At 49.9% G+C, this 19,592-nt stretch overlaps 1 long non-coding RNA gene across 2 annotated transcripts in view; it reads right to left on the bottom strand.

The window, feature by feature from the left end:
- Window positions 1-4,184: 4,184 nt before the first annotated feature.
- LOC140411648 (uncharacterized) overlaps window positions 4,185-19,592 on the bottom strand; it is an 81,012-nt gene continuing 65,604 nt past the window's right edge. For both annotated transcript variants that reach the window (XR_011940926.1, XR_011940925.1), the window contains exon 3: window positions 4,185-5,341. This is a non-coding gene — a long non-coding RNA (uncharacterized lncRNA). The remainder of the gene's footprint in view (window positions 5,342-19,592) is intronic.

Below are 19,592 nucleotides of genomic sequence, written 5' to 3'. Positions count from 1 at the left end.
CTCCTGGGTCGTGGGGGGGGGGACGCGGGGCGATCTGACCCCGGGGGGTGCCCCCATGGTGGCCTGGCCCGCGATCAGGGCCCACCGATCCGCGGGCGGGCCTGTGCCGTGGGGGCGCTCTTTCCCTTCCGCCTCCGCCACGGCCTCCACCATGGCGGAGGCGGAAGAGACTCTCCCCACTGCGCATGCGCGGGAAACTGTTGGCGGTTGCTGACGCTCCCGCGCATGCGCCGCATTTCCGCGCCAGCTGGCGGGGCAACAAACGCCATTTCCGCCAGCTGGCGGGGCAACAAACACCATTTCCGCCAGCTGGCGGGGCGGAAATCCCTCCGGCGCCGGCCTAGCCCCTCAATGTTGGGGCTCGGCCCCCAAAGATGCGGAGCATTCCGCACCTTTGGGCCGGCGCGATGCCAGTCTGATTGGCGCCGTTTTTGGCGCCAGTCGGCGGACATCGCGCTGTTGGGGGAGAATTTCGCCCCAGGTGTGGACGGCGCCAGGGGGAACCCACCGTTTTGGCCTGGCCGCTCGGCCCATCCGGGCCTCAGAAAAGCGGGGGTGCCGGAGAATCGCCATTTCCAGTGTCTCCGGTGATTCTCTGGCCTGCGGCCCGCGAAACTCGACCGGGCCCTTCCCGCCGCTTGGGAGAATCACGGGAGGGCGTCTGACCGGCGTCCCCGGAAATTTTGGCGGCCCAGGCGATTCTCCCAACCGGCGTGGGAATGGAGAATCGCGCCCTTGATGTCTGAGGGCAGCTGGGGAAGGAGCCATTAGCTTCACTTTGAGATCGGGGCTCCCTTTAAAATATGCGCCCCGATCTCTGAATTCCAGCTTTGCCAGTGAGTTTAGGCCACAGTCCCCCAGCTGGCTGCATAATCCTTGCCAGCACTTTGAAATTTTACAGAATGCCATTCAATCTGGTTAGGAAAGACAGATTTGAAACCTGAAAGTTTCACACTGCTTTATCTAAAAGTGTTGGAGATCTGTATTGAAGCTAGATGGACCAGCATAATTCCTGCCAGTGCCTAGCAAAGCAGAGGGGGCAGGACATTTGCATCTGTGGTTGTAAGCTATAAATAAATAGCCCAAGTAGTTGCAAAGAAATTATATTGCTTTTTCCACAAAGCATAGAAGGTAATTTGAGAAACAGTGTAAAATGTGTCAGATCAAGTCAACTGTCTATTATATGCATCTTCTAATTTTCATTTCACTGAATCAATATTGCCTGTTTTACTCTGTCATCAGTGGACAAAATTACATCCAGTGAGTGTACAAGTAAGTTTGAGCCTATACATTGTTGTTGGCAAAGATGTAGTGAGAAATCCAGCAAGGCTTTTACTGGGACTCAGGGAGCATGGTGGAAAGTGGAAGGTGAAGGTGAGGTTGAGAAATTGGGTGGAAGGGCAAGAGTATGCCTGCAGCCTTCCTGCTACTCCAGGCATTTTACAAGCAGTGGGGATGGATGGCCCTTGTCTAAAAAAACAATTGAGGTCCTTAGTGACCAATTAAGGAGCTTTGTCCGCCGTCGCTATAGGAAGCGTTTCACAGCGGTGATGCCCACAAGCAGTGTCACAGCACAGCATTGCTGCCTCAATTCCGGCCTTGGGTGACTGTGTGGAGTTTGCACTTTCTCCCCGTGTCACGTGGGTTTCCTTCGGATGTTCCGGTTTTCTCCCACAGACCAATGATGAGCAAGATAGGTGGATAGGTCATGCTGAATTGCTCCTAAGTGTCCAAAGATGTGTGCTTTAGGTGGGGTTATAGCGATAGGGCGGGGGAGTGGACCTAGATAGGGTGCTCTTTCAGAGGGTCGTTGCAGACTCGATGGGCCGACTGACCTCCTTCTGCATGATAGGAATTCTACAGTTCTATGATTAAGCTGGGATATGATGCCATGACTGCCTGTTCAACTGCATTCTGAATGATCAAGGGCGTAAAAGCCCGAATTTGAACCTTTCCACTGTGGTTGACAAGCAGGGCGTGCGCAAGAGGATTAGCACTGCAACTGCGTGAATCTTAGCGCATGTGCTGACTCTGAACTTTTCACCATTTAACAGGTGTGATTTGGGCAGCAAGTGAGCCCTAACCCAATGGTACCTGGTTCACCCTTGCCAGCTACATCAGGTGCCGTGGAGCTGGAACTTTCAAGAAGTTTTTCTTTTAGTGTTTTTTCTGCAGGAAACTGACATGACCCTTACATTGCCCAATTTTACTCTCCATTGATTTTATTAGCTCTCATGGCTATCCATAAACCAAGCCACACAACAAGGCTCATTCATATATTACAAATGTTAGGCTAATACATGACAATGTATTGAAACTGAAATATATTTGTATATAGTGGATGACTTATTGAATTTTTTCTTGCTGCACCAGCATACATAAAACAAAAATTAGCTGGCGCTAGTTTCTCTTGCAGAAAAGAATATGAAAAATGAAAATGACAATCGCTTATTGTCACAAGTAGGCTTCAAATGAAGTTACTTTGAAACGCCCCTCGTCGCCACATTCCGGCGCCTGTTCGGGGAGGCTGTTACGGGAATTGAACCGTGCTGCTGGCCTGCCTTGGTCTGTTTTCAAAGCCAGCGATTTAGCCCTGTGCTAAACAGCCCCAGATTAACCGATAAAAATACCTCCGTTTGTGGCCTAGAAATGTATTGGTTGATATCTTGCATTGTAATAAGCAACACCTTATAAATCATTTAATTAATTGATCAATGGCTCATTCCAGTCAGTTACATACATATATATGGAGATGTTTCCTGAAGAGAGTGAAAAACCACATAATCCCTACAGTGCAGAAGTAGGCCATTTGGCCCATCAAGTCTACACCAACCCTCTGAAAGAGCATCTAGGCCCACTCCCCTGCCCTATTCCTGCAACCCAAGAACAACACCTGATCATTGGACATTAAGCGGCAATTTAGCTTGGTCAATCTGAAGTGTTGGGTGCTCTGATACACAGATGAACCAACACGGTTGCGAATGGTACAACGCAGTTTTATTTCAATGAACTATTAACATATTAAACTCTGCTATTCAGCACATGGTGAACCTCTGAGTGGCTGGCAATGAGGTCTGTGTCCTGAGCCCTCTCCTGCTCCAGTGCCCAGGAAGTGTTGTGTTCCCTGCTTTGTACTGTGTATGCTCTTGTCTGTGATTGGCTGTCGTGTTTTGTGTGTTGATTGGTCCGTTGATCTGTCCATCATTATGTGTGTATGTATGTGCTGTGATGTTCATCTGAATATCATGACATCCCCCCTTTTATAACAGGATTACGTGCCTACGTGTTTATAAATAGAGATGTGTACTGAGTGTAGCTAATTGTGTGTGTGTGCAATATTTACAGCATGTACATGGGGCTTAACTATATACAAGGGGCGATGTCGGGTGTGACATAACAACGAGGTTGTTCCATAAACAAAGAACGGGGAAATGTTGAACGATAAAACAAATTCCTGTAACGATAAGAACATAAACATATTAACAAAGTGGTTGCATGAGTTCAATGTATAAACAGCCTCATAAGTCCAGTCTAGTAGGTGGGCGACGAATTCGGGTTGACCGCCTCAAGGGCAGGTCTGGAACAACCGACTGAGGAACGGGCCTGGCCACAGGCGACGATGGAAGGGACATGGTAGCAGGCAGCTCCACGAAGTCGAAATCAGGAACAACAGGAAGGCACGGTGTCGGTGTAAGTTCTCGTAGCGAGTGTGGATGCAGGTGAAGAGCCCGGCGATTGCGCCTACGAACGGATCCATCAGGCATGCGAACCAGGAACGAGCGGGGAGCCACGCATCGGAGAACTTCGGCTGGTGCCGACCAGCCACCTTCTGGTAGGTGGATGCGGACTTCGTCTCCAGGGGCCAGGGAGGGAAGATCAGTTGCCCGTGTGTCATATGACCTCTTCTGGCGACTGCACTGCAGTTGCATCCTGTGCCCTCAGGACTACTGTGCCTTCCATTCTGGCGCCCACAATCGACCACTCCCGGAGTGGTTTTCCACTTCTAGATCGGGTCCCGGCGGAGTCGCCAAAATGTTGCTCTTATTAGCCTTAGTTTTATTAGCTCTAATTCTGTCACCTTTGCTCACGAGTCGCCAGGTATCTTTCTGATACCGCCACGTGGTTCAAGCTCGAGTTATAATTAATAATACAGCACACTGCTTAGTAAGAGTTAAATCAACGGTCATTTATTATATACAGCAATTAATACTTATACAATAATGCTACTTCTAGACTAATACCTATAACTAACAGGCCAATACTTAACTTTAGGAATGGCCCACCCGGTCAGGGAAATGAATGGCAATTGTTCCCGGGGATGACTGTTCACTATGCAGATGGCTGGATTGTTGTGATGTTAATGGCTGCATGATTTGATCAGTCTGGGCTTCCCCCAGAGGCGAATACACTGTTTTACCTGCAGCCTTCCGTTTGAGTCCTGTTGGCTGATTTTCCTATTAGCCTCTGCCGTTCGCCATTTTGGATCGGGATTTGACCAATTTAATCGGGAAGCAGCCATTTTACGTGGCTACATTCCCGCCTTGTGATCCTAACGTGAAGCGTGAAGGATCACATACATTTGTTTCTTCCATTCCCTGACTGGGGGGGACACCTCCTACATGGCCACTGCTCTGACCCTAGCTATGCACAAAATTTTACCTAAAAATTCTAAGGGCGCCATGTCAGGCAGGGACATGCATTAAAATTTAACCTAGGAACCTCTAATTTTACCTCAATACTCTATACTCACTAAACATTGCATTATCCTATCTTCCTAAAACATACAACAACAATCACAACATTTATTATACTCTTTCCTGGCTTGGCAGTCAAGCTTAGGATCATACATTTTTTTTTCATGAAAAGTTTTGTACATCTCTTTATTTACAGTAATAATGCAAGTGAATGCTCTTTATTATTTTGTTTATCAATCGCGGGGGTCTGGGGTTTGGTCATAACCGAATATAGGGGATCGGATCCGATATACCGGGGTTCGAGCGCGGTATGCTCTCCTTCGCCACTTGCGGAGGCGCATAGTTTGCACTCCACAGCAGAGTATCGCCACCACCAACAGTGCTTCGATTACGTAAGACAGGGAGTACCAGGTTATGAACCTGGCACACCAGAATAATGCAGCGTGGCTGGTGACTGGGCTTTGGGTACTGCGGGGCAGTGAAACATTAACGGCAGGGATGTTTGGAGTAATGGGGTTCACGTTCCCGCGCAACCAAATGTCCAAATAAAAGATGTTGAGCACGCTGAAAGAAGTCCTCATGGCTGTCCTCTTTCTTTTTCTTTCTTTGTGTTCTCTGTTTTCTCTGGTCCTGGAGCTTCTGGAGTTCTGTAAAACAAGCATAGTATCTGTAACTTCCTTGGTATAATATCCGGTATGTTAGTGTGTCTGTCCTTTTTTTGGGGCCAATTATACCCTTATTATTGGTCACTATATGTGACTCCCCCATTTTTTTTTTTCAAAACAAATGTTAGGACACGGCACACTTCCTAATGGTGGACCAGTGCTAAGTTTATCATCCAAATGTTCCTGGATGTAAATAGCATATGGCAGCAACCTATAGGTTGCCTAAATAAATAAAACTGTTTTGAAAGGAAAATGTCGAATGAGGTGCGTATGGGCCGCGAAGGGTAAGATTTGGATGGAGTCCCCGGGTAGGACGGCTACCAATACCGTATCTCCCCTACCCGAGCGTTTTTGACCAACGGGGGGGTCCCCAGGCAGGGCGGGTCTCATGCCATTTCTCCACTGCCTGAGCAACCGACAAGAACGGGCAAAAATGTAGTCATCATGGTGGGGTTGCTGCTGTGAGTCTCCCGTCAAATCAGAAGAGCAGTTACGATCGGGCGTCTGATACCCGAACAAGTATCAGCTGAAAAGCTAGTTCCTCTGAACAAGCGTCTGGTCGCGGTGGGTGTCCGTTGTAAAGAGCTAAAAAGTTCAGGTGAATGGGTGTGTGGCGGTGAGAAAATTCTCCCGTTGGACGAACAACATTTAAACAAACATACAAACAACGTAAAACATCCTGCAGGTTCCATCAGAATACGGGACATTGTAAATCACATTTGGGCTGGGGTGTAATTAGCATATGGAGGGAGTGCAGCGTGACCGAAGAAGAAAGGAAGGAGGAGTGAAACAAAAATGAAGTGGCCTTGCTGAGGTAACTCTGCCATGAGAAGTGGTGGGTAAGCGCTCACAGTTTGCCTGGGGCAGCTGGGACCTTGTAGCTGCTGTGGGTGGTGTTCTCTTCCATATCTGGGGGCTAGTTAAGCTGGTGGGGGTCTCCTGCAATCTCGGGCGAAGTGTCCTGGCTGCTCACAGTTGTAACATGACCCCTGGGGCACATAAGGTGGAGCAGGCTCTCTGGTGCATTGTTCCCTTGGGTGTGGTTCCCTGGGTGGGGGGTCGGGGCTGTTGGTGTCTTTGCTGGTTTGGGGGGCATTTGTGGGCTGGTTCTGTTGCAGTTTCAGGGTGGCTTGACATTCTCGTGCGTAATGTCCTAATTGTCCGCAATTATAACATTCCGGTGGTTTCTGGGGGGGGCTGTTGCTTCCTTCGATTACCCATGCGGGGTGCTGGTGCGTTTTAACTGGATGCATGTCTGCCTGCTCTTCCTCGGGTTCCCTAACTGCGGGTTTGTCTGCTTCTGCCTGCTGTTCTTCAGGATTTTTAACTGCGGGTTTGCTTTGTACAGACTGCTCCCAGGTGCGGGACAATCTTTTAAAAACCCATTTCTCATTGTGGGCTTCCTCTGAGGGGTCATAATTCGTACAGGCTTTTTGTCCTGCCTCTGTGGCATGGGAGATAAGGGTGCGGGTCCATTTGGCCATACCATCTTGGGACAAATGGGCACGTTCTAAATTTCCAAAAACTGCTGTGAAATGAATCCACAGGCGTCCAGCAAACGCTGTGGGGTGTTCTGTCTTTTCCTGCCTGCACTTATTGAGGCCTTCTACGGGGTCACCCCGGTTATACCCGATCGCGCCCAGGATCGCGGTATGCATTTCTGCAAAGGTGCCTCCTCCTACATTCTGTGGATCGGGAAGGGCTGCTGTTACCGACGGATCTAAACTTAGAACCATGAGCTTTATATGCTCTCTCTCATCCAGGACGTACATGTGCGCCTGGCGTCTAACTGTGGCAAAGAACTGGTGGGGGTCTGAGCTGGGGAGGAACGGTGTGATCTTCTCGCACGCGTCCCGTAATTGGGTCACTGTTAAGGGGGTGGAATATAGATATGCCGCATCGTCCGGTGTGGCTGTGCGGAGGGTGGTTACAGGGTTCATTGGAGCCTGAACTACCTGCTGTGTGGGGGGTTGGGGTGCTTTTCTCCTTTGGGGCTTTTCCTGCACGCATGTTCCCTGAACATATCTCTGCGCTGTTTCTTGTAACTCTTCCCAATCAGAGCCATCTTCCTGGTCTAACTATTCCCCAAAGGTTTCTTGAAATCCCTTTTGTAAGGTTTTCGGGCAATTCGGCCCTTTTGGAGAAACTCAGAGACTGTAAACTGACTTTCCAGCCAAGGGAACAGAACCAGTTTTCCCAGCAGGCTTGGCCCGCTGAGCTGAGTGGGGACATAAGCACATAAATATTTACAAACACCCCCCTAGGAGCTACAAGGAAGAAGGAGCCAGACAACAAGATAACATCAAGACACAGACAAAGGGGCACGGGAATACACAGGAGGCTTGCATGCAAGCAGGACAATGGGATGGTCATAGCCCCATGCAAATGTAAATGACCTGGCCTCCACCAGAGCAGAATCCAATCAACACCCCATCAACATAGCAGCATCTCCGGAGCAGATGGAAGTCTTTGAAAATCTTCAAGGGAGCTCAACCTCGTTATCTCAAAAAACAGACTGGAGGCGGACCTAGGGGAGGTACTCCCATCTCGACAGGTCTGACCGGCTCAAAGGGGGCGGGACCAGCGGGAACTTTAAATCTTACCTTTTTCAATGCAAAAGGGGCTGGCCGATCACAGGACAAAGCCAGGTAAAACAATATAAAAGGGGCTGTGTTTTCGATTGGGGGGTCTCTTCGTTCGTGGCTCGACCTCTGCACCCCTGACTTGACCTCTGCAGCCTGTGACCGTAAGTACTCCGCAGCAGCTTACGAAACTCCCTTGACTTTAATAGTGGTTGAGGCTTTGGGGAAGGGAACTTGTTTTTGTGCCTTGTGATATTGCTAAAACCTGTGTAAGCATAAGAATTTTCGTTGTGTCCGCTATATTACTTTTGAATAGACTTAGTTGTATTAGAGCATAAGATTTTATTGTGTTTCTTCTGTTGATGATTTTGACCTGGGTTTTGCAATAAACCTTGATTTGATGATAATTGGAGTCGTTTAAATTCTTCAATCTTTCACCAGCGATCTCTGACCAAGTCATTGTTAAAAATACTCCTCACCTTAATTCCGGGTTCAAGAATCGAGGGTCATCTTGAGCGATTCACTCAGGACAGACTGCTGGTTAGGAAATAAACAGCAGTGTCCTATTCTCTCTCTTGGGAAAGCTACTCTAGTGGAGTAGGAACCGGGTGGGTGTTGTACCACCGGCAAGAGAGAGAATCACCTGGGTATTGGTAGGGGTCTGGAGATCTGTGTGATATAAGTCTCAGGCTGTCGGTTAGGAATAAACGGCAGGCTTGAATCAGTGCTCTCTTCAGTGGAAGTGTCCCAGTGCGACATCCCCTGGCCTCTGAAGTTTCAGTGCCAGCTGGAGAGAGACACACACAGATATTCAAACCCCAGATATCGGCCCAGTAGTGGAGTAGCGGAGATGGCACCCTCTACACTTTTGGACAGAAAGCAGTGATTGCAGGTCTGCAATTTGCTTCCGGCACTTTGCATGGTCTAAGGTACTCTGCCTTTGTTCTGTAGTTGCAGCGTGGAGTGCTCTCAAGGCTGCCTTGAGATCACTACATTGTTTTTGTAGCGTCTCCACCTGCTTCTCTGTTTCTTTCTTTACCAGGACTGCACGCTGCGTGTCCTGATAAGCCTTTTCATACTGGGACTGGAAACTACTCAAATGCGCCAGACAAGACTGGTGACCTCGTTTGGCGTCAGCCACCTCTTCGTCCTTTGCTGCTAATTTCCTTCTTAATTCCAGGTTCTCTTTCTCAACCTCGCATACATCGATTTTACTCATACAATGTATGCCTTCTATTTCTTTGCGGAGCGTCCTGACGACCTCCTCTGTGCCTTGCAATTGTGCCAGACAGGACACACTTGCCATCGGCTTGCGCGCTTTTGCTAAGCTCTTTTTATGGATCTCACTCAGGTTCTCCCACCAAGTATGCCCTATGCTTCCGGGACTTGAATCGTCATTATTGCAGAAATCATTCCACATGGGCCATCCTTTGCCCTGGAGAAATTTCCGAATTTCCACTTCCCAAATGGGACAATGTCCCACTCTACTGCTGCTGGTCGCTGCGACCGCAAATTCCTCGGGGTTCATGAGGCGCTGCATTGCCTGCATTGCCTGCATGGCCATCTCTCCTATCCGCTTGCTTCGTGGAATTTGGAACAGGGGGCTAAGGCGGTGTTGTAATTGCGGGTACGGCTTGCGCTAATTTCCGAAAATGCAGACTACCGACAGTTTTTGACGCAACAAAAATCTATCAGTTTTACCTTATAGCCCTGTTAGTTACGCATGCATGCACACACTTCTGAATTTTGACTATTAATCAGAACTGCTTGAACACTTGTGGTTTTTTTTGTTTCCAATTGGATTCTAATTCAAAATTTCTTGGGTTCTCCCGGAGTGGTTTTCCACTTCTAGATCGGGTCCCGGCGGAGTCGCCAAAATGTTGCTCTTATTAGCCTTAGTTTTATTAGCTCTAATTCTGTCACCTTTGCTCACGAGTCGCCAGGTATCTTTCTGATACCGCCACGTGGTTCAAGCTCGAGTTATAATTAATAATACAGCACACCGCTTAGTAAGAGTTAAATCAACGGTCATTTATTATATACAGCAATTAATACTTATACAATAATGCTACTTCTAGACTAATACCTATAACTAACAGGCCAATACTTAACTTTAGGAATGGCCCACCAGGTCAGGGAAACGAATGGTCTTTCGTTTTGGTCCTGAGCCCGCGGGATTCAAAGGTTGATACAGGTCTATGGTTAGGAGCGTCTATCGGGTAGCGACCGCTGGAGTCAAACTTACTTGATCTTAATCGAAGGTTCTTGTGAAGGTTGCGAGCAGGAAGAGAAGGGTCGATCTGAACTTGGCCCCTTACTCTTATAGTTAGCTAGGGTCTTGCCGCCTCTCGGGGCGGACCTTGAACCTGGTTCCAAGTGATTGGACTTGGTCCCAATCACTCGGTTCGATATGCTCCAATAATGGGGCATTCCTTGATCGGGGGGGGGGGGGGGGGGGTTGCCCACCTTTCTTTGTGTTAGCCTCTCTTGGTGCCGAGAGGTCTGGAGTAGCTTTACAAATGCTAATGTATAGCAATTGTTCCCGGGGATGGCTGTTCACTATGCAGATGGCTGGATTGTTGTGATGTTAATGGCTGCATGATTTGATCAGTCTGGGCTTCCCCCAGAGGCGAATACACTGTTTTACCTGCAGCCTTCCGTTTGAGTCCTGTTGGCTGATTTTCCCATCAGCCTCTGCCGTTCGCCTTTTTGGATCGGGATTTGACCAATTTAATCAGGAAGCAGCCATTTTACGTGGCTACAACCGCCTCTCGGGCCCTCCTTCTGCACTTCTCGACCACCAGGTGGCCTTTGTGTAGTTGGTCAAGAACCAGCTTGTGCATGCTGTGCGGAATCACAATCTGGTCCAGCTTCAGAAGGACACCATCAATGACGGCCAAGTCGTCTCGGACATTGTAGAATTGCGGGCACTGCCCTTTGAGCCACCCTCCCGTCATGTGGCGCATCACACTTTGTAGAAGGGGGTCGGCCGCAGTCTCTCTGCGAATACGGGCCAGACTGGAGTCGTCAGCTGGCAGATTTGCCGATGTGAAGGCCACCTGCGCCTCGACCTGACATACGAACCCTTCCGAATCTGGCGGCGTAATCACTGCTCTCGATAGGGCATCCGCAATGATAAGGTCCTTTCCTGGGGTGCGGACCAGTTGGAAGTCATATCTCCTGAGTTAAAGTAGGATGCGCTGGAGGCGAGGGGTCATCTCGTTCAGGTCCTTGTTTATGATGCTGACCAGGGGGCGGTTGTCAGTTTCAACAGTGAACCAGGGAAGACCATACACAAAATCATGGAACTTGTCTAAACCGGTTAGCAAGCCCAGGCACTCCTTTTAGATCTGCGCGTAGCGCTGCTCTGTGGGGGTCATGGCCCGCGAGGCATAGGCATCCGGGGCCCATGACGCAGTGTCATCCCGCTGCAGGAGCACTGCCCCAGTGCCGGACTGGCTGGCATCAGTCGAGATTTTAGTGGCACGAGACGTGTCGAAAAACGCCAGCACCGGTGCAGTGGTGAGCTTGAGTTTGAGCTCCTCCCATTCCTGCTGGTGTGTGTGTTGCCACTGGAACTCCATGGACTTTTGACGAGGTGGCGCAGAGCTGTCGTGTGGGAGGCAAGGTTGGGAATGAACGTCCCCAGGAAGTTGACCATGCCTAGGAAGCGTAGTACTGCTTTCTTGTCTGCCAGTTGCGGCATGGCTGTGATGGCACTCATCTTGTCTACATCCGGACAGACCCCTGACTGGGAAATGTGGTCCCCCAGGAACTTCAGCTTGGTTTGGCCGAAAGAACACTTGGCTCCGTTGAGGCGCAGGCCGTTTTCACTTATGCGTGCAAAGACGCGTTGGAGACGATAGATGTGCTCCTGTGGTGTGGTGGACCAGATGATGACGTCGTCCACGTAGACACGCACCCCTTCGATGCCTTCCATCATCTGCTCCATGATCCTATGAAAGACCTCGGATGCCAAGATGATGCCAAATGGCATTCGGTTGAGCAGAACCTGCCGAAAGGGGTGTTGAAAGTACACAGCTTTCGGCTGGACGGATCTAGTTGGATCTGCCAAAAGCCTTTAGAGGCATCCAGTTTGGTAAATATTTTCGCCTGGGCCATTTCACTCGTGATCTCTTCCCGTTTGGGTATGGGGTAATGTTCCCTCATAATATTGTTATTGAGGTCTTTTGGGTCAATACAGATCCGGAGCTCGCCGGAGGGCTTCTTGACACACACCATGGAGCTGACCCACGGCGTGGGCTCCGTGACCCTGGATGGGACCCCTTGGTCCTGGAGATCCTGCAGCTGCTGCTTGAGGTGGTCTTTGAGTGGCACAGGGACTCTGCGAGGTGTGTGAATGACCGGGTTGGCGTCTGGTTTGAGCCGAATTCTATAGGTGTATGGCAGTGTTCCCATGCCCTCGAATGCCTCCTGGTTGTGGGCGAGGAGCGATTGGAGCTGTGCGTTAAACTCTGCATCCGGGAAGTCAGATGTTCTGCCTGGAGAGAGAGAGTGGACTCGTTGCACGAGTCGGAGAGCCTTGCATGCCTGTGCGCCTAGCAGGGAATCCTTCGATGAGCCGACTATCTCAAATGAGAGTGTGACCGTGTGTGTGTTGTGTGTCACCTGGAGCTGGCAGGATCCCATAGCCGGGATAACGTTCCCGTTGCAGTCGACCATCCTGCACCGGGACAGACAAATTCGTGGCCTGACCTTCATGGCGTAGAAGGCTGACCATGCTATGAGGTTGGCGGAGGCGTCAGTGTCCAGGCGGAAAGTTATCGGCGATCGGTTGACCGCCAGGTGGCACACCATTCATCACCCGGATTGATCGTGTTAACTTGGTTCCCATCAATGACCGCAACACGGAAGGCATCTCGGTCATCTGTGTCACCGGTCTGGATGTCGTCTGGGCAAGATTCATAATGGGGAGGCTGAATGATCCGCACGTCCCTGCGAGGTTGTCGGAGTTGTGGAAGATTGACAGGTTGAGCTGCTCGACAGTAAGCAGCGTAATGGCCCACCTTGCCACAGCGTAGGCATTGTCGGATTCTTGCGGGACATCATAGAATCATAGAAGTTTACAGCATGGAAACAGGCCCTTCTGCCCAACCAGTCCATGCCGCCCAGTTTTTACCATTAAGCTAGTCCCAGTTGCCCGCACTTGGCCCATAACCCTCTATACCCATCTTACCCATGTAACTATCTAAATGCTTTTTAAAAGACACAATTGTATCCGCCTCTACTACTACCTCTGGCAGCACATTCCAGACACTCACTACCCTCTGAGTGAAGAAATTGCCCCTCTGGGCCCTTCTGAATCTCTCCCCTCTCACCTTAAACCTATGCCCTCTAGTTTTAGACTCCACTACCTTTGGGAAAAGATGTTGACTATCTACCTTATCTATGCCCCTCATTATTTTATAGACCTCTATAAGATCACCCCTAAGCCTCTTACGCTCCAGGGAAAAAAGTCCCAGTCTACCCAGCCTCTCCTTATAACTCAAACCATCAAGTCCCGGTAACATCCTAGTAAATCTTTTCTGCACTCTTTCTAGTTTAATAATATCCTTTCTATAATAGGATGACCAGAACTGCACACAGTATTCCAAGTGTGGCCGTACCAATGTCTTGTACAACTTCAACAAGACGTCCCAACTCCTGTATTCACACACACATTGCCGCTTTAAATGTGCAGCTCCATGTTGCCGCACGTCGTGACGTCATGACGTTCATTGCGCCACTGCACATGTGCAGTTCGATCTTGCGTCGGGCGCGCCTGTGCATCACGTCCCTCAGTGTTGCCGTAGGTTTTGGCGCGCACAAGAGCGGGAGGCCCAGAAAAGCGCGCGAAATGGCTGACGTTGTCCGGGCCGCGGGCCGGGAGGAACTCGATCGCCTGGACCCGTTCGGCCTCATGGGGCACCTGGCTCGCCGATCCGGCCGCGTAGGACCCCCGCCGCGCCGAATCGGTTGCCTGAAATTGTGCATAGCGGCTAGTCGCGTTTTCGTGCAGGACACAGGCTTCAATTGCGGAGGCTAAGGTGAGGCCTTTTATTTTTAAAAGCTGCTGGCGTAGGGTGCCTGAGGCGACCCCAAAAACGATCTGGTCCCAAATCATGAAGTCTGAGGTGGTGTCGTAACCGCAGGACTGCGCGAGGATGCGGAGATGGGTGAGGAATGACTGAAAGAGCTCCTCCTTACCTTGCAGGCGCTGCTGGATGACATATCTCTCGAAGCTTTTGTTGACCTCGACGTTGAAGTGTTGGTCGATCTTGAGAAGGACCGTCTTGTATTTGGGCTCGTCATCGCCTTCCGCGAACACCAGGGAGTTGTAGGCATGGATGGCGTGCTGCCCTGTGGTGGTGAGGAGGATGGCGATCTTTCTGGTGTCCGAGGCGCTCTCTCTTTCGTTGGCTTCCAGAAAGAGCTGGAAGCGCTGCTTGAACAGCTTCCAATTTGCGCCGAGGTTCCCAGCGACTTGCAGCGGCTGCAGTGTGTTGATGGTGTCCATGGCGCAGGATGGCAGATTTGTGGGTAGGTGTCAAATCACTCCTGGTATCATGAAGTGTTGGGTGCTCTGATACACAGATGAACCAACACGGTTGCGAATGGTACAACGCAGTTTTATTTCAATGAACTATTAACATATTAAACTCTGCTATTCAGCACATGGTGAACCTCTGAGTGGCTGGCAATGAGGTCTGTGCCCTGAGCCCTCTCCTGCTCCAGTGCACAGGAAGTGTGATGTTTCCTGCTTTGTACTGTGTATGCACTTGTCCGTGATTGGCTGTCGTGTTTTGTGTGTTGATTGGTCCGTTGATTTGTCCATCATTATGTGTGTATGTATGTGCTGTGATGTTCATCTGAATATCATGACACAATTCACCTAATCTGCACATCTTTGGACTGTGGGAGGAAACCGGAGCACTCGGAGGAACTCATGCAGACACGGCGAGAACATGCAAACTCCACCAAGACAGTTACCCGAGGTTGGAATTGAACCCGCGTCCCTGGCTCTGTGAGGCAGCAGTGCTAACCACTGTGCCACCGTGTCACTATAAATATATATAAATAAATACATATTTGCATTTCTGTAGCATTTGTGAAAGCATCTTTCACAACGTCATGATTCCTTAAAGCACTTTACAGCCAATGAAGTACTTTTGAAATGCAATCATGGAGGAAACACTGCAACAGGTCTGTGCATAGCAAGGTTCCACCAACAGCAATATGATAATGACCCTAACCCTAACCCTAATTTGGTTGAGGGATGAATATTGACCAGGCCACCTTGGAAAACTCCATTGGTCTTCTTTGAAAGTGTGCCGCAGGGTCATCTATGATGTCCACCTGATTGAGCAGGCAAGGACCCGATTTAAAATCTGAGCCGGAAAATGGATGCACTCATTTTAAAATTTTTTTATAAATTTAGAGTACCCAATTCATTTTTTCCAATTAAGGGGCAATTTAGCGTGGCCAATCCACCTAGCCTGCACATCTTTGGGTTGTGGGGGCGAAACCCATGCAAACACGGGGAGAATGTGCAAACTCCACACGGACAGTGACCCAGAGCAGGGATCGAAGCTGGGACCTCGGTGCCACGAGACAGCAGGGCTAACCCACTGCGCCATCGTGCTTGCCCCTAAAATGGATGTACTCATACCAGCAAAGCTCAATTATTAATCCTATAAATGACCATGAAAACATAGTTCTGAGACTTCCGGTGACGGCGGGCAGGTGGCGGCCGCACAATGGAGGGCTCCCGTTCGGGAACGGCATTTTCGGGGCTTTAAGCCCGGTCCCAGGGTCCACGGAGTCGGCAAAAGCAGGGAGAAGGCACAAAGGCAGCAGAGTGAAGGCACAGTGAAGAAAAATGTCGAGGTTGAGCAAAAGAACGTCCGTAAGGAAAACAGCTTAAGGTCCCGGGGAGTGGAAAGGTCACCGCGGGGTCACCAAGGAAAATGGAGGCTGGAGCATCGGGGAGGCCGCATTGCTTACGGCTGAAGAAATAACTAAGGTGATGGCTGTGGAATTCGAAAGGCAGTTTACAAAATACATGGAGACAATGAGGAAGGTGATGAGAGAGGTTTTGAGTGTGCTGGTGGAGGAGGCGATTTCCCCGGTGACGAAGGCGGTGGCGAGCGCAGTGGCGAAGGTGCGAGAGCAAGCGGAGGTGCTGAAGGAAATGGAGGAGACATTATTGCAGCACGATGATCAACTTGCCTCGATGGGGAAGGAGATGTGGAAGGTGATGGACATGAACAAGGATCTGCGAGGAAAAATGGAAGACCTGGAAAACAGATCCAGGCGACAGAATTTGAGGATTGTGGGGCTGCCCAAAGGAGTTGAAGGACCGAGGCCGACTGAGTATTTTGCCGCGATGTTGGTGAAACTATTGGGGGAGGGGGAGGATCCCTCCCGATATGAACTGGATCGGGCTCATCGGTCGTGGAGGCCTGTACCAAAGGTGAGTGAGCCGCAAAGGGTAGTGACTCTGTGCTTCCGTAGGTACAGTGTGAAGGAGAAGGTCCTGAGCTGGGCCAAGCAGAAGCGGGTGGTGCAGTGGGCTGGAGCTGGTATACGTGTATACCAGGACTTTACGGTGGAGCTGGCGAGGAGGCGGGCTGCCTTCAACCGGGTGAAGAGGGTACTGTACATTAGTAAGGTGCAGTGCGGCATTGTATATCCAGCGAGACTGAGGGTGACTTACAAGCTCAGGAACTTTTATTTTGGAACAGCGGAAGCAGCGGAGGAGTTTGCGAAGGCAGAAGGACTGTGGCAGAACTGAGAAATTGAGAAATGGCCATGTGCAGATGTAACCTCATGACTGTATTTTCTTCTTTTTTGTTTCACTGCGTGTGGGTGTATGGGCTAAAGGAGCCAATGTCGTATATATTTGGACAAGGGAAGTGATGGGACTTTCACTCGGAATGAGGGCTCTTTGGGGTGTAGGTGGATATGTGGGGTTTGCGTGCTAAAAGGGGATTTCTGGGCTTTCCTAGGGCCAGGCAAGGGGGAAAGGGACCCGGGCGGGAGCCTCCACGCTGGCCGGTATAAGCCGGCCAGTGAACAGGAGTGAGGTGGGGGGAGTGGCTGCGGCCTTCGGAGCCTGGCAGAACAGGGTCCGAGTGGTCTAGCCGAGGTGGAAAGTTGGGGGTAAGGAACTGAGGTTGGGGGGAGGAGTTTTACAAGAGCCAGTGGACGGGAGGAGTTGGAGACTTGGGGCGGGGGGGGGTGGGGGGGGGGGGGGGGGTACAACTCTCGGGTATCATGTACGGTACTCTTTCAGAGGTTGGAGGTCGTTGAGTGTGGCCGGGGGGGGGGGGGGGGAGTGGACTCTATAGGTCAATGGTGACCATGGGCGGTCCCGGACTCCTTTTTCTTTTTCTCCTTTGTGTTTTTTTTGTTGCCACCATGGGAGGGTTTGTTTTATTGGATGCAAATATTGACAGGTGGGCCATTGTTTGGGGTGGTGGGAGGATGGGATCGTTGGTATTGTTAAGGGGATTGATTCTGTATTTGTTACCGTTTACTGTTTGTGGGTGGGGTGTACATTTTGAAGGAAAATGTGAAAATGGAGAATAAAAACATTTAAAAAAAACATAATTCTGAGAAGTACTGGTTTTTAATTGTCTTTGTTCCGGGATATCTTCAAAGAAACTTGAGGTTATATTTTGGATACAATGCAACAAAGAGTCAGTCACTTTGAAATCATGTGGTATGATGCACTCCAGAGAATTCTGCAAACCATGTGGCACATAAGTAAGCAATGATGGTTTAAGGATAATTCTTCTTTTGAATTGTAGGAGACTATTGAGAGAACACTAAGTTCTTCATCACCGGAGATATATTGGGTTGACTTTCAGTCTCAGAAATGAAATGGAGCCCATGGGGTAGAGCCCAGGAATGGCAGCTGGTCGGCTCAGCTAACTTAAACAGCTAGGCCTCATTAGCAAGCCCTTTCTCTAATTGTTGACCAAAAGGACCGAATGTTCCCCGGCACAAGGTTAGTCCATCGGAGGAGAATCCTTGTAAGGAGAGGAAGGAAAGCTCAGCATAGGGGAGCACAGTGGCGCAAGTGGTTAGCACAGTTGTCTCACGGCGCCGAGGTCCCAGGTTCGATCCTGGCTCTGGGTCACTGTCCATGTGGAGTTGCACATTCTCCCCGTGTTTGCGTGGGTTTCGCCTCCACAACCCAAAAGATGTGCATTGTAGGTGGATTCGCCAAGGTATATTGCCCCTGTGAATTGTCGGTCATGAAACCGGATGTGAGTCTCCCAGCCTGCCCTGCCGGCCTCGATGAGGCTCCCACCCAAACCCGGCGGGAACATTCAAATAGCCGATTGGAGCTGTTTTGAATCTAACTCGTGGGCACGGTGCCCAATTCACCGGCACCCTGGATGATCCAGCACATCCTCCCCCCCACCAAATGTCCCCCTGGCATGAATAAATGCAAGTCCTGAGATAGGGGGCCCTGGCCGATTACAGTCTGAGGGGTGGAAAGTGGGTGAGTGCTCTCCCTTCAAATGCCTCCAGGGTTGAGAGGTTTGTCCTTCTTGGGAGGTGGGGGTCAGGAGCTCTTGTGCTGGGCTGAAGGGGCTCAGGTTGGGGGGCCTTTCCTGTGATGGGGTTTGTTTGGCTGCTTTTCCAATCTGCAGCATTTAAATTCTTTAAACAGTCAGTCAGTCAAACATACAGTTCTGTGATAGTAATGTGTTCCCATTTGTACCCCTAATCCTTTAAACAGTCTGTCAGTATGCTAAGTTCAAATATCTGTGAGATGAAAGTAAAATATTCCATTAATGTAATGGAAACCTTTGAAGTGTTTCTTCACAGTCAATCTAAGAACATAGAACATACAGTGCAGAAGGAGGCCATTCGGCCCATCATGCCTGCACCGACCCATTTAAGCCCTCACTTCCACCCTAACCCCGTAACCCAATAACCCCTCCTAACCTTTTTTTTTTTGGACACAAGGGCAAGTTAGCATGGCCAATCCACCTCACTTGCACGTCTTTGGACTGTGGGAGGAAACAGGAACACCCGGTGGAAACCCACGCAGACACGAGGAGAATGTACAGACTCCACACAGACAGTGACCCAGCGGGGAACCCAACCTGGGACCCTGGCGCTGTGAAGCCACAGTGCTATCCACTTGTGCTACCGTGCTGCCCCAGATTATAGTTCTCAGTTTAGAAGCCTGAAACTTTGAACTACACAGTTTACATTCAATTTCACAAACTATTGCCTTTTCCAAACTTTCTGATTGACAGGTCCAGGCAGTTTCAAAGGCAGGATTCAGATTGTTTATTTATATAGCTCTGCAGGGATCCATTCACTCTGGGGAGCAGCTGTTTTTCTAACTCCTGTTTTTTTAAAAGTAGTTGTTTCTTAGTTCTCAAGAGTCCTAGATGATAGGGCAGCACGGTAGCATTGTGGATAGCACAATTGCTTCACAGCTCCAGGGTCTCAGGTTCGATTCCGGCTTGGGTCACTGTCTGGTCAGAGTCTGCACATCCTCCCCGTGTGTGCGTGGGTTTCCTCCGCGGTTTCCTCCCACAGTCCAAAGATGTGCAGGTTAGGTGGATTGGCCATGATAAATTGCCCTTAGTGTCCAAAATTGCACTTAGTGTTGGGTGGGGTTA

Source organism: Scyliorhinus torazame, chromosome 4 (genome assembly GCF_047496885.1).
Source record: "Scyliorhinus torazame isolate Kashiwa2021f chromosome 4, sScyTor2.1, whole genome shotgun sequence".
In the NCBI taxonomy this organism is placed as follows: Eukaryota; Metazoa; Chordata; class Chondrichthyes; order Carcharhiniformes; family Scyliorhinidae; genus Scyliorhinus; species Scyliorhinus torazame.
Note: the sequence above shows the minus strand (reverse complement) of the source record. Positions and strands in the feature narration are given on the sequence as shown.